Source organism: Motacilla alba, chromosome 4, assembly GCF_015832195.1.
Source record: "Motacilla alba alba isolate MOTALB_02 chromosome 4, Motacilla_alba_V1.0_pri, whole genome shotgun sequence".
In the NCBI taxonomy this organism is placed as follows: domain Eukaryota; kingdom Metazoa; phylum Chordata; class Aves; order Passeriformes; family Motacillidae; genus Motacilla; species Motacilla alba.
In genome coordinates, this window is record NC_052019.1 from 45385213 (window position 1) to 45402477 (window position 17265).

At 36.6% G+C, this 17265-nt stretch overlaps 1 protein-coding gene and 1 long non-coding RNA gene across 13 annotated transcripts in view; both read right to left on the reverse strand.

Moving 5' to 3' along the window:
* The window catches only part of FAM241A (family with sequence similarity 241 member A), a 449214-nt gene that overhangs the window by 363578 nt on the left and 68371 nt on the right, over positions 1-17265 (reverse strand). For 11 of the 12 annotated variants that reach the window (XR_005256769.1, XR_005256771.1, XR_005256773.1 and 8 more), the window contains exon 1: positions 805-4712. The exons of the other annotated variant lie outside the window; for it this stretch is intronic. The gene's annotated coding sequence lies outside the window, so the exon portion shown is untranslated. Of the gene's footprint in view, positions 1-804; positions 4713-17265 lie in introns of those variants that run through there. 12 annotated transcript variants of the gene reach the window in all.
* Positions 4884-15677, reverse strand: LOC119700441. Its single transcript, XR_005256781.1, has 3 exons — positions 10540-15677; positions 9662-9697; positions 4884-6762 (listed from the first exon to the last, which is right to left on the reverse strand). It is a non-coding gene; the product is annotated as an uncharacterized LOC119700441 (long non-coding RNA).

The window sequence follows — 17265 nt, forward strand, 5'->3', positions numbered from 1 at the left end:
CTTTATTTCTACTTCTGATAAATCACTTTGAATCTTCAGATTTCTTTGCATTCTCACGTGGCAGATCCCCTCTGCAAGACCCTGACAAGCTTGCCAGTGGTTAACTCTTAGCCATCAAGCTACCCATAACAAAACTGAACTATTATGGGGACTAATCATCACACCGCATTTCGCTGACGCTCCACTGGGATGCACGGTGAGTGAATCACCAAATCTAAGGCTGACAACATCACAGACAAGTATTTGCCATCTTGCCTGGCTAAATGATTTTGACCAGTGAATGCAAACTGAACAGGGAGCATTTCACGGTTCTTGTCTAAACAATAAAATCTGTCCAGACAATATTTCAGGCTTTCTATAAATCCCAGACAGTCCAACATGCATCTTCAGCCTTTGCAAATAATCAAGTGTCAATGGTTTTGAAAGGACTTCTGTTAAAAAGCAGTTGATCACAACTTTCAATACTGGAAAATAGGGTGGCATCTCTTGGATCTCCACACTAAATGGCAAAGATCATTCCATACAACAAACAATCCTGTGCTATTGAGTGACTAAGTCCGTTTCATTATTCGCACAGTAGTGGATGAATTGATATTAATAAGAATGAAATTGTGCCCCAATACTCAATTTCCAAGTGTACATAACTTAGAATTTTGCAAATAAACCCACCAAAATGTAACAAATTTTTTGCAAACTGTCATATTTTCTTGCTATACGTTACATAGCTATATGCTATATGCAACTAAACATTATTTTTTTTAAAATTTGCTTTTATAGAGAGAAATACAGAAAAGAAAGTCTTACCCGATTAATAGGACTTTATTATAGCCTTAGCTTGAGTGTGCAGTGAGCTGGGGAATGTTTTCAGCCAATTTCCTTACAATAGAAGATAACATTCCAATGTCCATCACCCACACTGTGTCTGGCTAGACTGACTGGGTGGATCAGGGTACTTGGGGTACAGGCAGAAGGAAAAACAGGAGCTGTCATAGCTGCTGTCACAAGGGGTCTAAAGGACAGCTGGTCAAGACTGATACATATGTTAGATTTAGAACACCTACACTAAATTCACAACCTCTCTGTTCAGGTATGAATGACCTCCAACAGCACTTGGGACAGTCATCTCTGAAGAGGGAAGGAGCTGGCTGTTTATGTGCAATGAATTTGTTCAATACCAAGCCCAACATGGTTCAGGAGCTTGGAATTCATCTGTGCTAGCAGTGCTTGTATCTGCAGGGCTTCCAGACTCTGCACAAATCCTGACTTTGCCCCTGGCATTTTAGGTAGGTGAACACACCTGCTCAAGCAGATAGCAACAAACACACTCTTGTATTGTGCAGTGGCACCTTGCCTGCCTGAGTGCTAAGGGGAATGTGAAGCTGCTCCTCAGCTCTTTCAACATGTCAAAGTTTCAAATATGGGGAAAGACAATCAAGGGTGGAGAGAGTTGTACCAAATGCTTGTGGCAGTCACAGGAGTAGGATGCAAAGGTTTATGGCACTGTCAAAGGGCTGAAGCCCAGAAGAAATTGGTACTCTACCCAATTTCACATTGCTTACTGAAGTGGTGTGAATCTCCTTCTCCCTGTCACAGACCTACAAAAGCAGAAGAGGGGAAAAAAGGAGGAGTTTGGGGTTGCCTGTTAGCTCCTCAGGAAAGAAGGGTGCTTAGACAGCATAAACTTCCCTTGTAGTGCTGTGGGAGACAGGAGGACATGGTGGACACTGTCCCCAGACCTTGGCCAAGCCCAGACAGAGGGGAGCCCTCACAAGCCCTCCTGGGAGGTTGGTTCACCAATGTTCCAGACTTTCTAACTTCTGTAGCTGCAAAGCAGTCAAAACACATGCACACTGTTTAACTCTTGTACCTATCTTTCCTTTAGAAGCTCCTCTGCTGAAATAGTTCAGAAGGCGGGAAGTACATCTTTTTCTCCTTATGAAGAGTTTGTACTCATTTCAGATGAGTTTACTTTCTCATATGGTGATTGCAACTGCTCATTTTCAATATTCTTGGACTTAATTTTTTTCCACTTTCATGATCCTCTGTTTTGAATGCTTTTTTTCCTCAATCTGGAAAAGCTGAATCTTTTTCATGCTCAGTAGCAGAAAAGTCTTTGCTGCTTGAAAACTTCTGAAGTTCTTATTTTGCAATTCACAACAAAAATATGTGAATAATTTGTATTACAATTATTGCCAAATAATTACAACATGAATATTTCTGCTGTCATAGGGCAGCTGTCAAAACTTAAAGATGAAAAACAATAAGGAACAAGAAAAACCCAAACTACAGTCATTTGTGCACTTTAAGTAGTAGCCACTGGGAAAACCCTTTATTTGCAGTAGATTTTGTAATATAAAATTTTCCATGCAAGTTCAGAGGAGGAAGCTTCTTCTTAGGGGATTTTATAAAATGTTATCACTACTCCTTGTCTATAATCTGGAATCTAATTTAGCTCAAATGCACTTAATTAGCATTGCAATATGTATTTTCATTTCTAAACATTCCTCTTCTTACAAATACAATCAAATGTCTGAAAGCAAATTTTGTTCTTCTGTTGTATCAGGTGTTGTTGTACAAGGTAACTATGTGCTAAGGTAGGTAAGTATGGTACAAGGTAAGTATGTAACCAGGAAGGTAAGTATGGCGCTCATGCAATCTCGCTTTTACGGGATAGATCATTCTAGGGATGAGGAAAGAAAATCATGACTGCATTTTTTTTCATATGTGGTACTAACATGAAAAATCATCTGCTTTTTCTACAGCTGGCTGAATGCTGTGGGGGATCCCCAGCAGATATAGATTAGTGTATGTATTTGTACTTTATTGTTACTGACAAATAACTCCCACTAGCTCTCAACAGTTGATGGGCAGTGTCACAGTAAATGACAAGGCTTGACTCCTCTATTATCATCAGTTTAAATTTGGTCTTTTTTCCTGTGTGAATTCTAAAAATAATATTTCCAAGTGCTTAAATGATGTTTAAGCTGATATATTGAATGCCCCTGAAGACTTACTCTATAATAGCTTTCTTTAGAATCATACACTAACTCCTTCCCCCCCACACACACCATTTTCCCTTTTCTTTTACATTACAAATTTCTTTTAAAAAAATAGAGCGTGAGACAGAAAGCTTATATTTCAGGGAAGAATGGCGTGAGGGGCCGGGGAGGCCGCATAATTGGGTGTGATGTGTCAGTTTCTCTAGTGACTGTCGGGACTATTCTGTCATCACTTCCGCAGTGCAAAAGCGAGAGGACTGCACAAATCCCCACGTCTCCCGTGACTTAACCAAACACTGGAATCTCCTCTAAGAGAAAGTTAGTCAGGAGGTGTGCAGGTGTTTTATACATTAACAAAGAAAGAAAGAGATGGGGGGGATTGAAGAGAAAGGCAAAGGATGAGATAGTGTCACATGAAAGGAAGAAGGGCTTGCCAAAACCAGCATATTCATACAGGTTCTGTTTAGCAAATGGTACTCCTAAAAATAAAATAAGTAAAGGTAAAGTAAACCCCAACAGTCTAAGGTTACCCTAGCTAGAGGCAGATATACCTTATTTAACAGCTGTGGGCTACTCTGCAAACATAGCTTTTTCATTATTTCTCTAGCTGGTCTCTTTTCCCTAAAGTCAAAACAGAAAAAACTAACAATACATCACACTTCACCTACCTTCTGAGCAATTTCTGAGTGAGTAGATAAACATAGTAGGTAGTTAAGAGACACTGCAGCTGTAGTTTTTTTTTCCCTGAACCTTCCTAAGAATTATCCTGTCAGTCACAACGAGCAGGATTCATTGCCCCTACCTTAGGTGCTAAAAATACAGACCTTCAGATAGGAGAAGGTCATCTCTTTATATCCAAATTAAGAAAATAGGCAGAGGTATTTTTGGCTCCTTGTATGAGACAATGATGCATCTACATTCAAAGATGCAAACAAAAGAACATCTCAGTTTGCTTATTTCTGTTTTAACAAATTCATCCTTAAACCATGCCTAGTTTTGTGGAAGAAAATGATTACATATTGTACTTTGGTTTTGCTACACTCCTCTGCCTTTATGCTATGTTCAGTTAAACAGGAATCTTCACTAAAAGCTACGGTCATGATCCTCCCCCTTTCTGGTTCTGGACCCCTAAAGGTCCAGAATGTAAATTTAAGTACCACAAAATCAAAATTATATTCACTGCATGCCTACTGGAACTTGATTACCTAGATATTCTCCCATAAATGTTTCTTTATCTTTGGAAACAGTCCCATATCAGAATGAGTGACATGAATCGATACAATACGAACTTTATTTCAGGCACATAAGGTGTGTTTCAACCTGTATCAAATCATGTATCAGAAATTACTTTCTGTCTTTCTGTACCTACACAATTTCTGATTTAGATAGTAAACCAGGCACAGACTAAGAGGAAGGGTTTGTACTTGGCCCCTGTGAGTGTATCAACAAAGCAAATCTCTCCTATGTTATGTTTCACTGCTTTCTTTCACCAGTGAAGTTGGCGCTGCAGAAGTTCACTTCTATAGGACAAGCTGTTTTAGACCCCTTAAACCTGAAACAAGAATTGTGCTTTCTAGCATCTGATGCCACCATTATTTATATATTCACATGCAGTGAATCCCTCAGGTTTCCAGAACATTAGGAATGTACAAAAATTAGGGGTATGCTACTACCTTTGAGGCGCTTAACTCATCATATAACCTTCAACTCTGTGGACTGACACTGTATTTCACAGGGATCTAGGAACAGGATTTCAGGCCACCATCTAGTATTTCGAGTCTCATCTCTCACACACAAAGGTAACTGCACAATAAAAGAGCCCAGAAGGACTTACAGATTATGAGGTCTATGCAATACTGTAAACTGTAACAAATCAAGGCCCAGGGTAAATTAAGAAAAAAAAAAAAGAAAATAAGAAGGAAGGAAAAAAGAAAGGAAAAAAGAAATATAAAAGGGGAAAGAAGAAAGAAGAGAAATAGAAAGTCATGGAAAGAAAATGGAAATGTACTGTTACTATTTTAGCTCTCTTAAATAGGAAGAAATTTGTAAATGGAGAGAGTAGAGTGTGTGTACAGTGCCACATCTCAGACCGGTTTCAAGTAAGAGTAATCTCTATTTTTTGAGAACCTCCCATCTTTAAGCTGGGAAAGAAAAACATACCCAAGAGGTTATCTGAAAATGAGACTCCTAATAAACATATCAGATGTAAATTATTTCAGATGCTGCTAGAAATTACCTGAAATAGCACTTGAAGTTCCAAAGCTAGCCTGAATGCTCTAATTGGAAACAAGCAGATAAATCTGGTTTATAGTATTTTTTGTGCACATTTTTTATTATTAGGATGGGATTCAGGAATGCATAAACAATTTTGCAGTAATAGTCCTTTGATCAGAACTAGAAAGCTTGAGAAAACGTATAAGAAAGCTTGTTCTTAATAGAGGAACTTCATCTTCATTGGAGCAAACAGCATCCAGACACCACCAGGCACATGAGAAATACCGAAATGAGGAGAGCCTTGTGTCTTGCAGTATTTGAAAGACTTGCATTTGAAGAGCATGAAAAAACAGAAACAGATTTTCTTTCTACTCACTCTCTCTGCATTATATATTAGATTATTACTGCCAGACATGAGACCTGTGGAATTTGAAAAAAGCTTTCTTTATGGGCATGACAATGAAGAGGATGAGCTCCAGAAATACTATGCCACTGGATATGTGTTCTGGGACAGGTGTCCCAACCAAAGAAAATTTCTTATTTGACTTTGCTAGTCCAAAATGTACATTAATCACCTGACAGGGTCGCGGCAGAGATCATAAGATTTATTAGTTCAAATATCAGGCATTTTGTTCAAACATTTCACATACAATAGGACATAAAATTATTAGTTTCCTATTATAAAAATGACTCTAAGTGTCCCTTTTGGGCTTGCAAGTCTGCAGCCACAATGGAATTGAGAGGGGAAAAAAAAAACCCCTAGCATCAATAACGCCTTAAAACACATCATACATGGGAGATTTTCCATTTGAGAAGGAACTCACGCAAATTTAGGGAATACAAATCCCTTTTTTCAAATGGCATAACTATTAATTTCACTAAAAATGCCTTTGAATTCATTTCTTTTAGAACAGGAAACATTTATTCACTTAGCAAATTTATACATGCAAATTCTACAAAATAATTTCCTTTAATTTCTGGTTCTAACAAGAGGGAAGCCTGTTTGACTCAAGCATTCATGGTCATCTTGTGTTTAACAGCAAAGCCCTCTGTGTGAAGGGGCTGTAAAGAAGGCAGAAGCTATAATTCACCAGTACTAATACTGAGCAATGAAACAGAACAAACTGCAGAACAGAGCTAGTTGTGTTTAACTAACTAAATTTATTAAATTTCTATTGTGTATCTATGTTTGTGCCTATTAAATGTAGTTTCAGTCATTCTGCCATTTAGAGAAGGAAAGGTTTTATCTTAAGGAACAGTACTTTTAGAACTGCTAAAACTGTTACCTGTCCATTTTAAAAATACATCCATATGTGCACACTAGTAGGTGCCTATGTTGTTACCCCTCTTGTTTAAGCCAGGGATATTCAGATTTCATTAAGCTAATGCAGGAAATATTCACAATATTTACAGAAAAACTTTCTGGAGTAATGGACTTTTGACAGACACATTTTTCTAAAAACCTACCCCAGTAATGAGAATTTAATGAATAATCTTGCAAGGCTGATTCCAAGTAATACAGGAGTGAAGAAACAGTAATCAAAAGGTGCTGTTAATAAATAATTTGATATTACTTTTTGTTTCATAACATAGACTATTGAATTACATGTAAAGGAGATACTTATGATAGAGAGCTTCAGGGACAGCTCAGTCCTATTCAACATCCTGAGACAAGGATTCAACATCCTCCAATTTTGAGGAATCATATTCCCACATATTTTATTATTCTTGCTAAAGCATCAGCCAAACAAAATGACAACCAAACTGACATGCTGCTCACAACTCAAACCAAATGTAAGGTCTGATCCTCTAACTTAGAAGCCAGCTGTTATCTTCCCAAAGATCTTGGGCAGAAGTAAAAGCCTGTCTGAGCAAGATGAGCGCTGACTGCAAAGTAAAGCTGCATACAGCTTGTCCAACGTTTTAATCAAATGTGTCTGTGCTCATTTAGAGCAGAAGTAGAAGCAGTTCTCTGGGCCAGGTAAATTGGCTGGAAATACATTAATTTATTAAAATAGATTTTAAAAAGGGGGTCCATGCCAGTAATTTTTAAGGCAATCTTCTGCAGAATAAGATAAAAGGCCATGTAATTAAAATAAAATATTTTTAAATAGGAAAACAGATTAAAAAGAAAATTCAAAATGGAGGACATTTGTCAGTGGACATTCATAGGATTCTGTGCAGATCAACTGCCTCATAAATGACTTTCAAAAATAATTTTGGCACCACAAAAATTAATCATTTGGTCACAGAAATATTTAGTGATTACAACACCAGGAAAGAAAAACTTACTTTCAATGATATAAAATAAAATATAGACAGGAAAGGCAATCAAAGTAATATCACAATGGATAATATTGTCAAGTTTAAGGAAGGCGACTATGGACACATAGTGGACAGTAAGTACCAGCTCAATGTGTAGCAAAAGAAAAATATACAGGTAAAATATTTTTTCTATAAAAAATAGAGGGTAGTATAAGTCATTAGTGTAGCAGCCACCTCTTGAAGCCTGGATGTTGTTCATATAAATATAGCAAAGCTTCAAAAATACAAAGAAGTGTACTGAAGATGACAAGGAATGAACAAATATACATTTGCCATTCTCTAGACAGGTAAATTAACCAGACTTGGGATGCTTCAGCACTGTGAAAACATGGTACAAGAGAATTTGTTCCCTCTTTATGTTCTCAAATAAAAATTTCCACTGTCTCACAACAGAGAACTAGGGAATATTAAATTACATTATTAGGCAGTCCATTAAAAATAAGCACTTTACCAGGAATTCTTTCTTTTCAAATAATCAATGATTTCATTACTTGTTTTACTTAAGTCATTGCTGCATCATGCCACAAGTGTAAGTAGAATCAAATCCAATTGGATAAATTTAATGAAATTTAGTAAAATGCACTAAAATATAATGATGTGGTAAAGCCTATGAAAAGAAATCTCTAAAGCTTAAATCATTAGAAGATAGAAAATATTCTCTACTGGACATTTTTTTGTACTAATTTACTGGCTACTGTCAGAAACAGGCTAATGGACAAAATGTACTTCTTATGTGATTCAAAACAAACACTCATACTCTCTGCCAAAATCCCAAGAAAACCAGTTTATTTTTGTCTAGTGGGATGGAAGAACAAAATATTAGAAAACATTGACAAAACCAGCTATATTTTCTAGAAATAAATACAGTCTGTGCATTTCCACATTTTTTTTTAAAAAAAACACTTCAATTTCTTGCAAGTTAGGAAACATGAAGTATGTTCAATGACAATTCCCTGAATTTTCAATTTGCTTTGAACTGCTCTTGAACACAAGTAAAATTCCTCTTTCTCTGAAACTGAAAAGCTCTGTTGGGTTACAAAAATAGATTAGCTGTGACCAATCTGCACTGGTTTCATGGCTGTCCTTAGGTACCTACTTCTTTCTTAATTGTCCATGGTCAATAAATTACAGCTGTCTCAGAACAAGGGATATTCTAATATTTCTTTCTGTATTATTTTATAATACTTCATAAAGTTCTGAAATGCTAATGTAACCGGTTTGATGCAAGTTAAACATGCAAATAAATAGATAAAATTTTAAGTCAATGAAAGAATTGTTTTACTCTTGAACTATGCTTCCTGGTACACTAATGGAAGTTACAGAAGATCATAATTTTAGCTTAAAACCCCACTAATCCTGGGAAATTAGAGAAATCAGCCCAGGCTTTTTCCACTGACGTATGGCTTCCAGACCTCAGAGAGGCTGAACAGGGAAACAATCTGTTCACCCTGTAGCAAAAGTCAGCCTGATTCATCAGAAACTCTTTTCCTATTCCCTGAGCTTCCTGGGATCATCACTACTCAAAGAAACTGACAGAGTTTGGTCATTGTTCAACATTGAAGCTGCTTAAAATGATAAATGTCACAGTTTTACCAGCTACTTCAATTTCCTCAGAGCAAAGCCTCCTCTCTTCTGTAACTATTTGCAACTTGATGTTGAAATTATTTTATTACTTCTCTTTTGCTAGGTCTAATTATATTATCTCCTTTGTGATAACTACTATTAGTTTCTATAATCCCTAATATTTAAACAATTCAATCTATTTAAAGAACCCACAGTTGCAGATACTGGTTCACAGTTGACTGTGGTCTTTGACACTACAAATATTTCCACGGGAGTTTCTCTTTTCTTCAACGCACGAAATGTGGTATCATTTTTCCTTTGGTTTCACTGACTTTTTAATTTTCTAAAACTTTCAAGGTCTTTTACTAGTGGTATTATTTTCCTTTTTATTGTTTACTTTCCTTATAAATCAATAGTGACGTTTCTGTGACTTAGACAGTCAACTGTCTACCAGTCTACTTGTAAAATTCAGAAGGGGCTGAGAGTGCTCAACTCTAAGTTCTATCATTTCATTTTCGTCCTAACTCATCTTTTCCACTAAGGAAAACTGCACTACCCACCTATGTCCAGATGTTGTCTTCTCTCCAATTTCAATCCTGAAGGGACATTTTGCCTTATTAACCAGTTTTTCCATGTTAATATTTTCAGAGTCAGAATTTGCATTAGCAAGTCTACATTTAGCTCTTATTGCCCTTTATACTATGGGAATTTCTCTTACATTCCTCTTTCTCTAACTTAAGAATGACTATGTTACATGAGACCAGTGGTCCCTTCAGTATCAATCACTAAAAGCCTTTGCTGAAAGGTGTGAGGAAATTGTGCTATACACCCTTGTAATGAGCTATCAAGTGGGGAAGTTTCTTCCTCCCCTACTTTAATTAAAATTTGACTTATATTCTAAAGCTTGAACACTTAAATCCCTGCCCTAAAATCTTTTCTGACATAAGTCTGAAAATTTTTCTTACTGACATATACTTCCATGAAACATCATTTTAAAGGCAAGGAGTTTAGGATGCAGGAGAACTCAATAGTTATACAGATAGAAATCCATAGAATATAATGTAGAATTAGAAATAACACTTTCATGTGATGCTCTAAATAAATAATTTTTATGTTAGGAACAAAACTTAGGAATTTTATGCCTCTTGCAGAATTTACTTTTAAAACATAGACAAACATAAACATTACCTAAAACTCCTTTTAAGAAAAAGTAATACAATTATAAAGATAACTACAAAAAGAAGGTAATGAGTTAAGTGTAGAAACGTTTAAAACCAGGAACAAGACTTATTGAAACATACTTTATTAAAAATCCAGAAATGAACTTCAAATAATTTTAATTATTCACAGAGAAGATTCTAGCTCAAGTGTGTATTAAAGTACTTCCCTCTTATAAGCTTTTGCATTCCATTAATTACTTTTTTAAATATTTCCTTACCTTAGTCACGTATCAAGGAATGCTGCTTCCAGTTTTCCAGCAAGGCTGAGGGAGATCTGCATAAATGTATCACTTCAGAGTAATTGCATGCAATTTATTAGAAAAATTGAATAATAAGAAAAAACTCTCTTTAGTTTATTTTCCATTTGTACAATGAGAAACAATGAGAAAGACTGGACCATGCAATTAAACTATCTGCTGAGACCAAAGATTCCTGCACTGTTTTTGAATAAACGATCTTTCGCCCTCTTCTCTTCCTTTTTCAGCGGTGTTATTCCCAGTTAGTAACCATTGAGATTCAAGAGTCTATATGTTTACAGAGTTGCTACACATACTGTCATTTGGGCTGTCACCATTATGTCCATATCTATAAACAGGGAAGTCTGAAGCATCAAATACTTTCTGCTTCCAGTATGTGCTAATACTTGCACGTCCCCTGTTTGATGCTACTTTTCCTGCATTCAGAGTGAATTTGTTTTGATTTAGTGGTGTTAATTTATAATGGATTTCTGAAAACTGTGCAACTTCAGAGAGAAAAGCATCTGCAAACCTTATCTTTACATAAAATATATTGTTATGTTTTTCCTTTTCTAATAATTAGTAACCCTACAAAATCATTATATAAACTAAAATAGAGGGAGTAAATATTTTTTCCCTTTTACATTTCTGATTGGTCAATTTTTATAACCCTGTACCTGTACCATTGCACACTATACTACATGTAGATGCACAGAATGTTTCAAAAGGGGAACTCAAAGGAATTTGTTTAACAGCACAGAGAAGTGATCATTGAGCAAATCACTCTGCATAAGTTACCGTCTATTTTCCATGAAACACAGGGTAAAGCATGTTAATGTAAAGCACAGATATTGCAAGGCAGGGTAGTATTACACTGTGCAGGAGAGTCCTGCAGTCTGTGGCAGCCTGAAACCGTGCACAAGTGCTTACAGCTGCAGTGACATGGTGCTAAGCATGTTTTAAGACTAGTCCCAGTCGAGCGGCATCTTATCCAACCAGAAACAATCCCACAATCCAGCTCTTTTTAAGTGATCATCCTTGTATCATAACAGATTTAGGTTGCAGCTACTTTGGATTATGGTTAATCTAACCTTTATCCATTCACATCTTCACCTGAAACTTACAAGGACCAAGAGTCAATTGCCAGGGCATAATTCACAATGACACTGATCTCTCCTTCCTCACTCTAATTATCTGGATTAAGAATAACACTTTTGAGTAATTATTTTCACATTGGATAAACATTAAGCTTTCCTGGATTTATCTGAGCTTTTTCTTAACATGAAATAGATCCGAGCAGGCTTATAAGAACATAACTGACAGCGGTGACAGCTTAATCAAGGAAACCCTAAACAACTAAAACAATAGGAAATGTTTGTTTCACATTGTTTTGAATAATCAAGAGCCAGTAACTTGATAACCCACTGGCAAACTATCTACTCATAGACCAAAGAAAAAGCAATACCCAGGCAGATCAATTACAGTGACTCGTACTGTCTTAATAAACATGCAAAATTTTCTCTGATGCAGTTCCAGCTTAAAAGCAAACATGAGTTTTTACCAGTGGCAAAAAAATGTACAAGACTACAAAGCTGCTGATTTACCCAATAGAAATCTCAGGGATGAGAAATACAAAAACATATTACCAGTCTGCTAAATTTATAATTAAAGGAATCAGTTACCAGCTGTATCACTTCAGATGACAATTTCTGAAGAAACTGCATTGTCCATCTCAAGCTACACAGACTCCCCAAAATTGATATCACAAGCAGGCTGGAAAAATCTTCCAACCTTGTCTTTGAAACTACCTACGATCATATACAATTACTCACTAAAATCACATCACAGAACCCAATTGCACTTTGGCTTTGCAGATCCACAGATAACCTCTTAAAGAGCAAACTCCCTTACTGTGTCGACCCCTGACCTCGAGCTCTTTTTCCAATCTCCAGTAGCACCACATGTTTCTTTCCCAGAGAGAGCCAGGGCTTGGAGCTGCAAGGTTTCGAAGGGGTAGCAAGTGCTCCAGCTATCATAACTTTGAGGTTAAGGGAGCACACTGCTAATATCTCATTCGCAAACTTTAATGCATTCCTTATACTACTACTTAATTTAGTTTGAACATTATTTATGAAGGACTTTTCTGTAAGTATTTTTCCATTTGTGGAAGGCTTTTAATAATTTATAAGTAATAATTTTATTTGGCTCTTAAAAGGCTTTAAAATGTTATGCCTCAATTGAATACTTTAGCAGCCACTGGAAGCTGAATTACAAACAAAGAAAAGTATTTACATCTTAATTTTAGGAATTATTTTAGAAGTTGATCAAATAAGGGGCACAGCCAATTTTGTTTAATAACTTGACTTTCCTGGGGCTCCACAACAGCAATTAGACCACTGTGATTTTCTCTTCTCATGCTTAGCAATCATACTCAGTAAAACTAGGCTTTTATAGTGGTTTATGGTTTTTGTGATTTCTTCATCATGTCAAGAGTGGAACAGGAGCTATGGCAGAACATTTTGAGTTGGCTTTGAAAAAAACAGAGGACAGAACACCACAATTCTGGGCACTTAGCTGTGGCTGAGGCAAAACAATAAGAGTGATATCGGGTTCAACCTCTTTCTCTGCGCACGTGCAAACTCCTGCTTACTTGGAATTATATTCTGGATTTATCTTAATGAGATATGAACAGCACCCATGAATATTGACATATATTCACCTGCATGTTACTGACAACTTACCCTGATGACAGGCAAGGACTCTCGCACTTTTGATACCTTTCCCCTCCCAGACAGAGACAACCTTTTTTTTCCTTTGAATGCAGGGTCTTTCAAATGTTCTCTCATCTGCTTTAATGGATACTGGAAAATGGTCTCCTCATGCATTTTACAATAATTCCTAAGGGAACAAAAGGTACCTGAAGACTTTTAAATGATCCAGGAACTGACAACCTTGGAGATACCTCCTGCTGTGACAATAGTGCTACTTCCTAAACTGTAGTGGGCAGTATCTTTTAAATTGGAAACCCTGAAACCTGTCAGAGAATAGTTGAGATTGGAAGGTATCTCTGGAGATTGTATTGTCTAACCATGCAGACATGGTACAGAGAATTTCTAGGCATATTGAATACATATTTTTATCTGGAAAACATTAATTAATACTTTAACATTTTATTTAAAACCTATTCAAAATAGTCCACTTCTTCAAAACCCTAAGGTTTCCAGCAAATGGTAATAGCTTCTATGAAGCTCCTAGATTTTTACTTTAAGCAACACTCCAGCCATCCTGTGTGAATGATGACTCTGAAATCTTTTGCTTTCACACTTTTTTTTCTTCTAATAGAGGTTACTACATTATTAGGCAGATGTGCTCCTCATCCTTTAATTTCCATCTAATGTAAAATCACCCAGAATCATTCACCTACTGAAACAAATACATTCATTATTAGTGAGTAGTTTCTTAAATTTTCTCTTAGTGTGAAGCAAAATGAAGGTATGCTGGAAAGCAAACACAGACTAAAACAATCTTGAAAACTGGTGAAACACTCTAAAAATTAGTTAGGAAAAGTGTAATGTAGGTATAAATAACTGTGCAAATGGAGGACGAGAAATAACTGGCATGGGGTGCTTTTTATGTGGACCAATTTCAGAGTGTTCAAAGACAAGAAAGAAGAAGTGCTATTGACATAGTACAACAAGAAATTTAGGGAAATCTGGACTATTTAGTTAGGAAGAGAAGTAGATTATAAGTCTTGAAATACCTGAAGACCTTATTCTACTCTGATTCTTTGTTGGATGAATGAGATAGCTAAAATTAAAGAGATTAGATGTTGGAAAATATTAGGATAGGAAAAAAATTGCAGTAGGCTGTTTTGAGAAATAAAGTATCTCACACACCAGGGATCATGGGGAATAGATTGGACATCAAGGACATAAAGAAGTCCATCAAGAACAACACCATTACAGAGGACTCTTCTCTGGGTTAGAAAGGAAGTACATGACAGCTGCTTTTAGCCCTGTATTCAAAGACTACAGTGTTAGGTGAACTCCTGGAGAGAGTGAATGCATACTGGTTTTGGCTGGGATAGGGAGAATTCTCTTCAGAGCATTTGATACAAGGCTATGATTTGGACTTTTACTGAAAGCAATGTTGATAACACAGAGATGTTTTTGTTACTGCTGAAGTCATACAGAGTCAAGGTCTTTTCTGCCTCTCACCACACCTCACCAGTGAGGAGGCTGGGGGTGAACAAACTGGGAGGCAACACAGCCAGAACAGCTGACTCAAAATGACCCAACGGATTTTCCAGACCATGTGACGCCATGGTCAGCACATAAAGCTGGGGTATAAGGAAAGAGGGGACATTCAGAGTGATGGCATTATTCTTCCCAAGCCACCATTACATGTGAAGGAGCCCTGCTTTCCTGGAGGTGACTGAACACCTGCCTGCCTATGGGAAGTGTTGAAGGAATTACTTGTTTTGCTTCACTCGCTTTTAGTTTTGCTCCAGCTTTTAAACTGTCTCTATCTGAACCCATAGGTTTTGTCATTTTTGCCCTTTCCATTCCTACCTCCTTCCCATCAGTGGAAAATGAATGAGGGGTTGTGTGGTGCTTACCTACCAGCTGGGGTTAAACCACAACAGAAAGAAACATCAAATATCCTTCTTGGCCTAGTAAAAAAGTGATTTTGATTAAAATAATTTTTATCAATAGAAAATTAATTGATGACTGGGTATTTTTCCATAGATCATGTCTACCTTCTCCATAGCACATTGAAGAAAATGGTTTTCACTGCATTTGTAATAATCCTGTGGTCACTGCAATTTCTAATTAAAATATTTTCTCTGGTTTTGTTTCCATCCTATATTCCCTAACTTGGTTTTCTACCTCAATATTTTCCCAGTGTAGACCAATCTTTTTCACTTAATTAAAATAAAGGAAAGGATTCATAATGAAGATGCTTCATACATGCCTTGTTTAAAGACACCTATGTGTTATTTGTCCACACTATAACACAGTCTAATTCAAATTTATTAATTCAGACATTATATGGAAAACTGAGTCAAACCTGAATTTTGGCTAAACAAAACCAGCTATGGGACTGCTCATTTTTCCCAAAGATGCCAAAACATAAACCACAACATTTATGGTGAACATGGAATCAATAGTGTATGTGGTCAAAAAATGTGTATTTTTTGTGTTGTATTTATAGAACTAGTCCACATTTTCTACAGGGCAAAATTTATTCTCTGCTGCCCCTTCTTTCACACTGATTTTTAACTGGAAAAAATAAGAATTTTCTGATGATTTCCCATCAGATATTAGGAAATGAAGAGGGACTAAGCTAGAAGGAGCAAACAGCTCTGCCAATGGTACCTTCATAGTTTTCTAGAGAAGGAAGCTTTTAAAATTTTACAAGTACAAAGGGTGTGTTTCTATTGTCAATGGAAAGAGTGCAGATTGATTTTTAAGTATTTCTCTGTGTAAGTTAGGAATAAATTTATGAGCACATGCATGGATCCACTCAGTAACTCCTGAAAATATCAGTGCTGAATTCTGATAGGAAACCCCACTGAAAGAGATGGAAGGGCTGAGTGGTTGCATTCTTTTACCCCTTGGGCAGGCTTAGCACTTCTCTTATTATTGTTCTGCAGTTCCAGTGGTACAAAATTTTCTAGGAAGGAAGTAGTCTGAAGACAGATCCTGACAACAATCCAGAACATATAATGTTAACTGACAAAAGGAAACATTTTTCCATACTCATGAAGGAGTTAGGCAAAATGATTCAAATGTAAGAATTGTGCTCAAGTTAAACATTTTTTGATGATCATATCTACCTTCAGGGAACCATTGAAAATGTGGCTACCAGGCTTCCAGCAGAGGAGATTGATGAGACCTCAGAGAAGATGGAGGTATGGACCATTTTTAGTTGAACCAGCATGGTCCCCACTCTGTCCACGTGATCCAGAGAGTGGTTTTATTGAGAGGACTGGGTAGAAGCTTTATAAGCAAGACTGTCTGGTGGGAGTGTTTGCCTGATACAAAAGGTAAACACCCCAAAATACTTGCTTTTAGCTAGGAAAGACTTGTGCCCCATAACGCAAGCACTGAAAACTAAATTGCTGACAAAGCATTTATTCCAATCCAGTGGCAAATGGCAACGGCAAATTCAAGCTTGGTTGTTGTGGACCAACATCTCATATGTAAGTTCTCATCTCTTTAGTTCACCCTAAAAAGCCCACATAACCCTGACAGAAATAAAAGAAAGACCAACCTCAAAAGAAAACCTTACAAAGCCCTTTCTGGAGACTCTTTCCTGAGGACAGATGCAATTTAGCAGCTTAATGTCTCAGGTACTAAAATAATACTTCCCACTAGAGAAAACAATGTAGTACTGTTCTCAGAGAGGTAATAAAATATCTGATTATCTTTCTTCAGAAACAACGAATAATCAAGTCCCAGTCTGCAGGCAACTTCCAGAATACAGTCCTATTTTAATTCCCATCTCTTGATAAAAGACATTCAATTATTTTTTATTTAGGGAAAACTAAGCCTTTCTTGACACTTTCAGAGGATACATAACAAGACAGAAGAAATTATGGGTATTTTTTGTTTGTTTGATTGATTTTGCTGGAGAATGGTGTTATTGCAATATATCCACCCTGATACAGTTTTGGGTTTAGGAGTAATGGTAAATAATCATCCA